Genomic DNA, 10,297 nt, shown 5'->3' with positions numbered 1-10,297 from the left:
CTCTACAGTCACCATTCGACTGAGTGCAATAACTGAGCTTGCCATCATTTTGGGAGGCTTGACGAACCGCTGGACATCCGTGTAAACAGGGCGTTCAAAGTGAAGTTGCGAGCGGCGTGGGAGCCATGGATGACAGATGGCGAACACAGCTTTACTAAGACAGGGCGTCAACCCGGTGTGAGTTACGCCACCAAATGTGAATGGATTGTGGATGCTTGGGCTAACGTGTCTGCTTGCACTGTTGTTTGAGCTTTCGCACGGCAACGAGACTGACTCGAACTTGGCGTGTTTGTTTGAGAACTTGCCCAGCTGTTCATTTCGGATACAGATAAGGACTTTGATGGATTTGTGTAGGAGGATTGATGAAAAAAATAACGTCAGTACATTAAATACTTCAATTAAGTACTACCGAACTCAGTTTTGCTCCCGCTGCTTTTTTAAAGACATTGTTTTAGCTTGCATAGATGCTACCATATGTTTTAAGCTAGCGTATGTTTTACCATGCCTGCGCCCAATAATACGGTGCACCTTATGTATGTGTTAAATACAGAAATAGAGCCCGTAACTGAGACTGCGCCTTTTAATACAGGTGCGCCCTATGGTCGTGAAAATACGGTATGTCAAAAACACAAGGAATTTGTCTCCAGTAGTTGGAGCTACTATAGTACAACAATAGACAGCCATTTTGACAAAAAAATACTTTTGAGACATAAAAACACATTACGGGGAGTCACTTAGCCTCGAGCAGTTTAATGGCAAGAGGCTGGATGTGTGCTGGTTTTAGTTTTCCATTGATCCATAGCGCCTACCTGAGGGAAGGAGTTTGAAGTGCTGGCGACCAGGAATTGGAGGGTCCAAGAGGATTTTACAATCTCTTAGTTCTGCTAGCGTGCAAGTCCTCAAAGGTGGGTAGGGGGATTTTTCCGGCAGTCCTGATTGTTCGTTGCAGTCGGAGTTTGTCCTTTTTTGTGGCAGCACCAAACCAGACTGTGATGGAAGAACACAGGACAGATTCGATGACCGCTGCGTGGAAATGCCGCAGGAGGTACATCCTCTGCTGGGTCTTTTTGAGGTTGGAGTTGATGTTGGTCTCCCACTTCAGGTCCTGAGAGACTGTAATTCCCAGGAACTCGGTTTTGACGGTTGACACAGGGAAGTTGGACAGAGTGAGGGGCAGCTGTGGCGAAGGATGCCTCCTGAAGTCCACAATCATCTCTATAGTCTTGAGCGTGTTCAGCTCCAGGTTGTGTCGGCCGCACCACATCTCCAGCCGCTCCACTTCCTGTCGATACGCAGACTCGTCAGACTTTGACGTGGCCGATGACTGTGGTGTCGTCTGCAAACTTCAGGAGTTTGACAGCTGGGGGGGGATTTACCTTCAAATAACGGATATTTACACACAAACGGCGTAGTAACACAGACAGACAATATAACAATACTCACGGACTTATATTCTTCCTATGCTGTGGAAAAACGACTTCAATAAACTTTTATTGCAACTTTCTTCTAATATGCAGCTCCATGCGTGCATTGCACCATACTGCCCACAAGAGGCCAAGGCACATACAGCATATGCAGTCACGCTTTGTATACAGTAAAAAGACACAAAAAGCCCCCCCTCCCCCAACCGTCTGACATGAAATCAGACTAAAATGTTTCTTTATATAAACTTATATATAAACTCTGTCTTTTCCACATTTTGTTAGGAACACCAAATGCTGAAGGTGTGTGTTGATGTGAGTTTGTGTGACACTCACTCACTCCTGTTGCTTCAGGAAGCAGGAATGGAGAGGAGCTAAATGCATTAATAAACATGCACCCAAAAAAACTATCATGGGAGGCGTGCGTACGGACTGCCATCACTTGTGGTGTCAGTCACGGTTCACCGCCCAATGCATCCTACTCCACCCTGATGGCGATAACAGGAGGTTAATGAGAGATGAAAGGTCGCCACAGAGACGGCGTGTTTAGTGCAGGGAAACACACACCTACCAACACACACATGTCCATCCACAGCACGTCTTTGTGGACTTGTGTGCACTTGCTTGTCAGGTGATCTTGCACACTTACACGTGTGTGTGTGTTTTTTTGCTTGATTTTTTGCACTATACTTCTTAGCTCTTACGCAGTACTAAGTGCCAGGCCATCGGCCAAATCGTTGCAGCCTGTTGGTCTCATCTGATCCACAGCATCAGGGAGACGGGTATTGACAGTTTGTGTAATCCATCGTGTGGTGCAAAATTAACCACAATACTTAAAGGCCCCATGCCATGCCTATATTTTTTTAAAGATTATTCATAATCTGGCGGCACGGTGGACGACTGGTTAGAGCGTCTAGCTCACAGTTCTGAGGACCGGGGTTCAATCCCCGGCCCCGCCTGTGTGGAGTTTGCATGTTCTCCCCGTGCCTGCATGGGTTTTCTCCGGGCACTCCGGTTTCCTCCCACATCCCAAAAACATGCGTGGTAGGTTGATTGAAGACTCTAAATTGCCCGTAGGTGTGAATGTGAGTGCGAATGGTTGTTTGTTTGTATGTGCCCTGCGATTGGCTGGCAACCAGTTCAGGGTGTACCCCGCCTCCTGCCCGATGACAGCTGGGATTGGCTCCAGCACGCCCGCGACCCTAGTGAGGAGAAGCGGCTCAGAAAATGGATGGATGGATATTCATCATCTTTGTTCTTTTCCTGGGTTTGCAAGATAATTTGGGTTGTAAATGCCCAGAATGTCCTTTTCCAAGCTATTCTAGTTGGTCTTACATGACTGGCAGATGAGACAGCGGGATTTCTCATTAATATTTGACATGTAAATAAGCTTTGGTCTGATTTGATCACTGTTCTCCTTAATTTCAATATGGAAAACAGCTTTTCTCCCAAAAGTCGTTTGTGTTATCTCAGCATCTTGTGGCAGCTAAGCATTCATAGCGATGTTGCATTCTATTTCATCCCTCCTGAAGGGCAGTTTGATGCGTTGATGTCAACTCTTACCATCACTGTGAAGCAGAATTCACCAAATGTTGGATTTTTCGCCCACTAATAGGGTACGTGAATTGAAATGACAGTTGGCGACTCACACCCGGACAAAAACACCTAATTCAGATGCGCTCGTTTTTCCTTTCATCTGATATTTTAGGTATGGGCAAATTAAATGATGATGGGGCCCACAATTTCTCTTACCGCAGCTTTTCACCATTGCGTCATCACGCTCTCTTCCTGCTGATTTCTATCAAGGTGTCACCACTCTTCTTCTCTGATGGTGATCTGGCGCTATAGTAAGTCTGCTATCTTTTGGTGAATGGTATTACAATTTGAAAATGCTCTGTGAATGGGGCCAGTGTGGGCGCTGGCCACCTTTCTTCTACCACATTTAAAATATATATTTTTTTCAATCAATCAATCAAACATTTATTTGTATTTGCACCTTTCATACTTAAAAACCAACACAAAGTGCTTCACAAGGCAAATGATAAAAGACACAAACACAACCCTTTTCCTAAAATTAATTGATGGGATACTCCAAGTGTGCTCGCGGGTGTCATGAAGCCTGCGTACCGCCAGTTGCCCATCCCTGGGCTACTGCATTCAATTGACATACAGCACAGATGTCTAGCTTAAAGAAGGTCACAAACTCATTTTGACCTCGAATATGCATAAAACAGTGGAAAATTTTGATTTTTATGGCATAGGACCTTTGACATAGTGCAGCTGAAAACAATACGTGGCTGACATTTGACCTGACGTTTCCAAAACATATAGAAAAAAATGTGGCGGGGGGGGGGTGGGGTTTACGCAATTTCACACCTGCTGAGAACGCTTGTCTTTTCAATCAGAGAGTATCCATGCATAGCTTACATCCAGCCAGCCATCTTCTATACGGCTTATCCTCAGGGTCACGGGTGAGGTGGAACCTATGCCAACTGACTTTGGGTGAGAGGAACCTGAACTGGTTGCCAACCAATCACAGGGCACAGACAGACATACAACCATTCACACTCACATTCACACTTAAGGACATTTAGAGTCGTCAGTTTACCTAACATGCATTTTTTTTAAATGTGGGAGGAAACCGTGCAGTGTTAACAAAAATAAATATACCTATAAGTTAAATGTGTGTAAACGTGTGCTTGTGTGTATGTGTGTGTCTGCATGTGTGCACCAGCATGTCTGGATATTTGTGTGTTTGTCTACGTGCGTGTGTGTGTGTATGTATCTGTGTACTGTATGTGGGTGTCCCTTAGTTGAAGTTTGAAGTGTTCTAAATGCTAAACTACACCCACCACAAAAATTATGTGGCCTCAGGCTGCCACTCTGCTGGCTTCCTGCCTATGGTATGTTTGTGTGTGAGTGCGTGTGTGTGTGTGTGTATGCATGTGTGTGCATGTGTGTGTGTGTGTGCGCGCACGTGCATGAGTGTGTGATGAATAGGACGTTTGCACTTGGGAAGTGTACTATGAAAGAAATAAAATGATTACTATAACATTTGTGCCTGCACAAAATGTGTCTCAACATCAGCACGATTAACACACAGACGGAGGCATCATGCATGAAATCTTTGTGGTTGGAAGACCAGGGCGCCGACGTTCTGAACATGTTGGAATGGAACAAACACAGACACACAGGCACACACAACCTCCAGCCATCCATTTTCCATACCGCTTCTCCTCACTAGGGTCGCAGGGCGTGCTGGCGTCTATCCCAGCTGACTCTGGGCAAGAGAACACGCAAACTCCAGACAGGCGAGGCCGGCTTTGAAGCCGGGTCTTCAGAACTGTGAGGCAAACGTGCTAACCAGTCAATCACGGGGTTGCCTCACACGCGATCTTCTAAGAATAAATAGCTTTATCACTGGCAATGCAACTATTTACACCTGTGTGGAATTATTCTTACACGGTGTAGAGTGCACCTTCGCAACATACACAACAAGGAAAGAAGACAAGGAATGGAAAAGTGCAAAGGAACCAATGGGGTGGTAAAAGGAAAAGGAGACGAGGAAATGAACCAAGACTAGGCAAAGGAGATGAGGAAAGGAAACAATCTGGAGAAAAGGAAAAAGGAGACAAGGCAAGGAAAGGTGTGGAACAGAGCAAAAGGATATGAGGAAAGGAAACAAGTGGAAGCAAAGAAAATGAGCTGGGGAAAGGAAACACATTGCAGAGAAAGGACAAAAAGAAGGAAACAAGGAGAGGAGATAAGGAAAGGAGTCAAGGAAAGGAAACAAAGAGTAGGAAATGAAGCCGTGTGCCACTTTGCTCAGTGAGAAACGAAAAAGAAACAAGACCAGGAAAATAAATGAAGAGAAAAGAAGGAAAGGAGACAAGGAAACACGGTGAAGAGTGAGTGAGCAAACGGAGCAAAGGAAACCAGGACAGGAAACAAGAAAGAAAATTAGATGTAAAGGAGTAAAGGGAAGGAAATAAAGCAGAGGCACAGGTTGGAAATAAAGGAATGAATAAGAGTGAAGCAAATGAAACTTCTAAATACAGAGGAGATGAGGAAATGAGCCAAAAGGAAACAAGGAAGGGAAAGGATTCAAGGGTAGGAAATGAAGTGATGGCACTGGTTGCAGAGGAAGGAAGGAAGGAAGGAAGGAAGGAAGGAATATGGCTCAAGGAAAGGAAATAAGATGAAGAGGAGATAAAGAAAGAAGTCAAAAGGAAGCAAGAAAGGAAAAGGAGATGAATAAACGTGTCAAGGGCTGGAGAGCCCAACTGGGCCAAGCAAGCTGGCGGGACATCGGAACGTGTGGGAGGACAAGTGTTTCATGAGGCACATTCTGGTGATGGGGTCTTGATGGTGAAATCTGACCCAACCCCTCGTACACATAGTGTAACAGCTCGCAATTACTTCCCGAACAACACTGTGGTGACACTGTTGTGTGCAGATCAAACAGTTGGAGTAAATGCCGGTAGGGCCTCTAAGGGCCAACAGGCCTCCTTCTGGGCCTGGCCTTGGCAGGTCAGCCTGCAGCTTGTGTGTTCCCGCCGGTGTGGAGGTGCTTCCATTTCCCCCTACCGGATTGTCACAGCGGCCCACTGTGCGGCAAAGAAGTCTAGTCCTGGAGACCGGTCAGAGTATGCAGGGCTTGTGGAAGCTTTGGGCTTTCTCTTTAAACCTGCTCACACTGTGAGCCGTGCCATTGCCCACAAAGGCTTTGACATAATCACTCACAAGAATGACATAGCTCTGGTAAGACTCAGCAAACCTCTGGACTTCACAGCCTCCAGTAATATTGGTCCTGTGCGCCTCCCAAATGTTGGTCTCAGTCGCTCTAAATGGGTGGACAACAGGATATGGTGTTTCAATCAATGGAGACTGTCCATATGCAGTTGAAGCCCAGGTCTCTCTCATTGATGCTGCGGAATGCAAAAGCGCCACAGTTTATAATGGACAAATATTGAAGTACCTGCTTTGCGCCAAAGGGGTGCAGACTGGATCTGACGCATGCAAAGTAGGCATCTGTTGTGTCAGAGATACAGGTAATGGTGGCTTGTTGGTGACAATATTTGGCCAGAAAGTTGCGCTGACCTGAACAAGCTGCGTGTTTATAGAAACTTCACCTTTTTCTTGGACTGGATATACAATCGGATGAATATCAAAATGACCGAAAATATGGATGACCACGAATCAAACCGAAGTTTACTATTAGATGTAGTTTTGTTTTGTTTGTTTGTTTGTTTGTATTTAGCATCATTGCCAAGTTGTACTCAGTTAATACAGCGTTATTAAAACAAATTAAAAAACTACGCATGGGAAGGAAACAAGGTAGGAATCATAATCAAGGAAGGGAAACGAGATTTAGATGAAATGAGGAAACAAGGAAGGAAACTGAGACGAGGCAAGGTGTCAAGAGCAGGAAACAAATGAAGGAAAAGGAGTGAGGGAAAGTAAACGAGATTTAGATGGGCAAAGGAGTTACGAGGAGCAAACAAGGAAGGGAAAAAAACAAGTCAATGCAATGAAATGAAATAAAGAGCAGATGAGGAATGGAGTCAAGAAAAGGAAAGGGGAATCAGGAGTCAAGGAAAGGTATGAAGTACATATCACACCTTGCAGAGTTGCGTGTGTCTAAAAATACCTTCAAGCCACAACAACAAAAATGAAGCCAGTGGCCTGAGGCGAGCAGACCACACCCACTCAGCACATATTTAAGCAGCTGGTGAGAAGGTGACAAGAAAGAAGCAGAAGATCAACATGACTTCCTGTTCCTCCTGCAAAGTCCTTCCTGTACTACGGCCACCACGCCGCCGATGTCGAGTCTTGTACCCGCCATCTCGCTGCCGGCGGTGGACCCCAAGGGAAGACCCCGACCAGGCCCTACGCTGGCTCTGCGTCCTTGGAGCGCTGGTCTTCATGCAGATCTTCAGCGAGGACTCGAGTCCAGGTAAGAAAAGGTTTTAGTCTTAAGGGAATGTTCTGTTCTGAAGAGAAGACTCTAGTCTTGAGAGATAGTTCTAGTCCTAAGACAGAATACTGTAGTCTCGAAAGAAAGTTTTATTCCCAAGAAAAGGTTTGAGTCCTGACATAAAGTTCTAGTCGAAAGAGACAGTTTCACATCCAAAGTGAAGGCATCTAGTCCGGGGAGAAGGTTTTCCCCAAGAGATGGTTTTAGTTCCCTGAGACAAGGTTTTAGACTTGAGAGAAGGTTATAATCCCAAGAGAAATGGTTGTAGTCCTGAAAGGTTTCAGTCCAGAGAGAAGGTTGTAGTTCGAAGAGAAGGTTTAAGTCCCGAGAGAAGGTGCTAGTCTTGAGAGAAGATTATGGTCCTAAAACAGAGGGGTTTAGTCTTAAGACAGAAGGTTCTGGCCCCGAGAGGTTTTAGTTCTAAGAGAGAATGTTGTAGTCCAGAGGGAAAGTTTTAGTCCCAAGAGAAGGTTCTAGAATTGAGAGAACGTTGTCATCCCAAGAGAGAAGCATCTAGTCCTGAGTAAAGGTCCTAGTCCCAAGATAAGGTTCGAGACCCCAGGCAGTGTCCTAGACCCAAGAGAATGGTCTTGTCCAAAGTGAAGGTTCTAGTCCTGAAGAAAGTTCTACTCCTGAGAACAGGTTCTTGTCCCAAGAGAGAAGGTTTAAATCCTGAGAGAAGGACTTTTTTCCAAAGACAGTGCTCTAGTCCCAAGAGAACGTTGTAATGGGGCTAACAATTAGCATTACTCTGTGTTTGACACCATTTTGTTGGCTTCCTGTAGACATGGCGAGTAATGAAGGCACTGAAGGCGACCAGGCCACGACGCGTGAGCACGATTTGACACCGGAGCAGCCGTGGGCAGTCCAGGCGGTGGCCAGAGCTTCAGAGCCACCATTGGACCATCTAGTCAGCTGACCCCACTGAAGGAGGCAGAACATAACTTCCTGTTCCAAAACATTTCCAAAATGTAACATATGTAAATATACCATGACCATATTTGTACGTGTCTTTGCAATGCATAATCATGTATTCAAGTTTCATTGTCTCATCTCAAAATGAAAACTTCAAACCAAAATGAAAGACTTCCTGTTCGTTTTACAACATGGCTTCTGGGACTTTTTTGTGGGTCTACTCATGATATCCATCCATCCATTTTCTGAGCCGCTTCTCCTCACTAGGGTCGCGGGCGTGCTGGAGCCTATCCCAGCTGTCATCGGGCAGGAGGCGGGGTACACCCTGAACTGGTTGCCAGCCAATCGCAGGGCACATAGAAACAAACAACCATTCGCACTCACATGCACACCTACGGGCAATTTAGAGTCTCCAATTAATGCATGTTTTTGGGATGTGGGAGGAAACCGGAGTGCCCGGAGAAAACCCACGCAGGCACGGGGAGAACATGCAAACTCCACACAGGCGGGGCCGGGTTTTGAACCCGGGTCCTCAGAACTGTGAGGCTGACGCTCTAACCAGTCGGCCACCGTGCCGCCTCTACTCATGATAGACGTCTCCAAAATTTCAGACTATTGAGTTGAACTGGCTTCAGGGTCTGAGTTTTTTTTTAAATTCAGGAGTCAAATTAGCCCTAAAATGGGAGCTTTAAACTAAAATGGCACAAATCCTGTTCATTTTACAACATTGATTCTTGAGACTTACTTGATGGTCTTCTCATGATAGACATGTCTGCCCAATTTCATGCTGTTAAGGCAACAGGATTTTTCTTTTTGAATCCACAGGACAAGAACGCCTGGCAATTACCCTAAAACGGCCACTTTAGGCCAAAATGGTCGGCTTTGTTCAATTTACAACATAGCTTCTTAAGACTTTTTCTGTGGCTCTACTCATAATAGACATTGCCATTTCATTTCATGCAGCTAAGTCACACTGCCTTTGGAGGCTGCATTTTCTCACAGAAATTCTAGGCTAAATTAGCCATAAAATTGCTGCTTTATTTTATGACATGGCTTCTTGAGACTTTCTTGAGGGTCTATGCATGATAGGTCTTTCTGTGACATTTCATGCTACTAAGTGAAACTGCCTTTTGGAGCTGAATTTTCAAAAATTCTTCTGGTTTCGCTGAGGTCAAATTGAGCCCAAAATGGCAGACTTGTATCTTTTGAGGCATGGCCTTCTTAGACTTCTTTTGTGTTTCTACTCATGATTGACATGCCTACTAAATCACGTTGTGAAGTCATAATGACTTCAGGGGCTGAATTTACGAAACATTCTAGTTGCCATCGGGGAGCCATCTTTTTTTGGCCCAGTATAAAAGTGAGTCATATTTGGAGCCTGTGGTGGAGTTAATTAAGGTCACCAAATTATTTTTGAATTTCCTTTAATCATTAACTTGAATGTGATGATGAGATCATGTGGACAAAATCCAGCTGGAATGAAAAAGAAACAAAGTTGGCGTGGCCTGAAACTGTCAGGTATGTGTGTGAGAGATATGAAGTAATCCTTGATTCACCCGCATGCACGCACACAAACACAAATCTGTGCACATCTGGTAAGGCAAAGGTAACCTCCTTGTAACACACAATGACATCGATCATGAGCGCTTGGATTGGGTTGACTTGTAGCGCCAAGACTGCAGGTTTGATGCCCCGAGGTATTTTTGAGGCCCCCGACCAATAATTCACATCTTACGGCACAAGCTTTAGTCTGGTGAGAGCTTCTACAGCATCAGAGGGATCTCATTGTTCCAAAGTACCTGTCAGGAGAAGGGTGCAAAAGAACTCTCAAGGCCTTAATTAGGCCATGAGAGTCATCATCAAAAGCAGAAACTATGGCACAACAGTGACATTACCAAGACCTGCGCAGTTTGTTTTTCCATGTTGCTGTTCTGTAGGTATGGCACGAACAGGAAATGGGGAACAAAGTCGATTCTGTAGTTTT

General features: G+C 45.1%; 1 pseudogene; it reads left to right on the top strand.

The window, feature by feature from the left end:
* Positions 1–4,877: 4,877 nt before the first annotated feature.
* LOC133475808 (transmembrane protease serine 2-like) lies at positions 4,878–8,476 on the top strand (annotated as a pseudogene).
* Positions 8,477–10,297: the final 1,821 nt, after the last annotated feature.

The sequence above is a fragment of the Phyllopteryx taeniolatus genome, chromosome 3 (genome assembly GCF_024500385.1).
Source record: "Phyllopteryx taeniolatus isolate TA_2022b chromosome 3, UOR_Ptae_1.2, whole genome shotgun sequence".
Lineage (NCBI taxonomy): Eukaryota > Metazoa > Chordata > Actinopteri > Syngnathiformes > Syngnathidae > Phyllopteryx > Phyllopteryx taeniolatus.
Note: the sequence above shows the minus strand (reverse complement) of the source record. Positions and strands in the feature narration are given on the sequence as shown.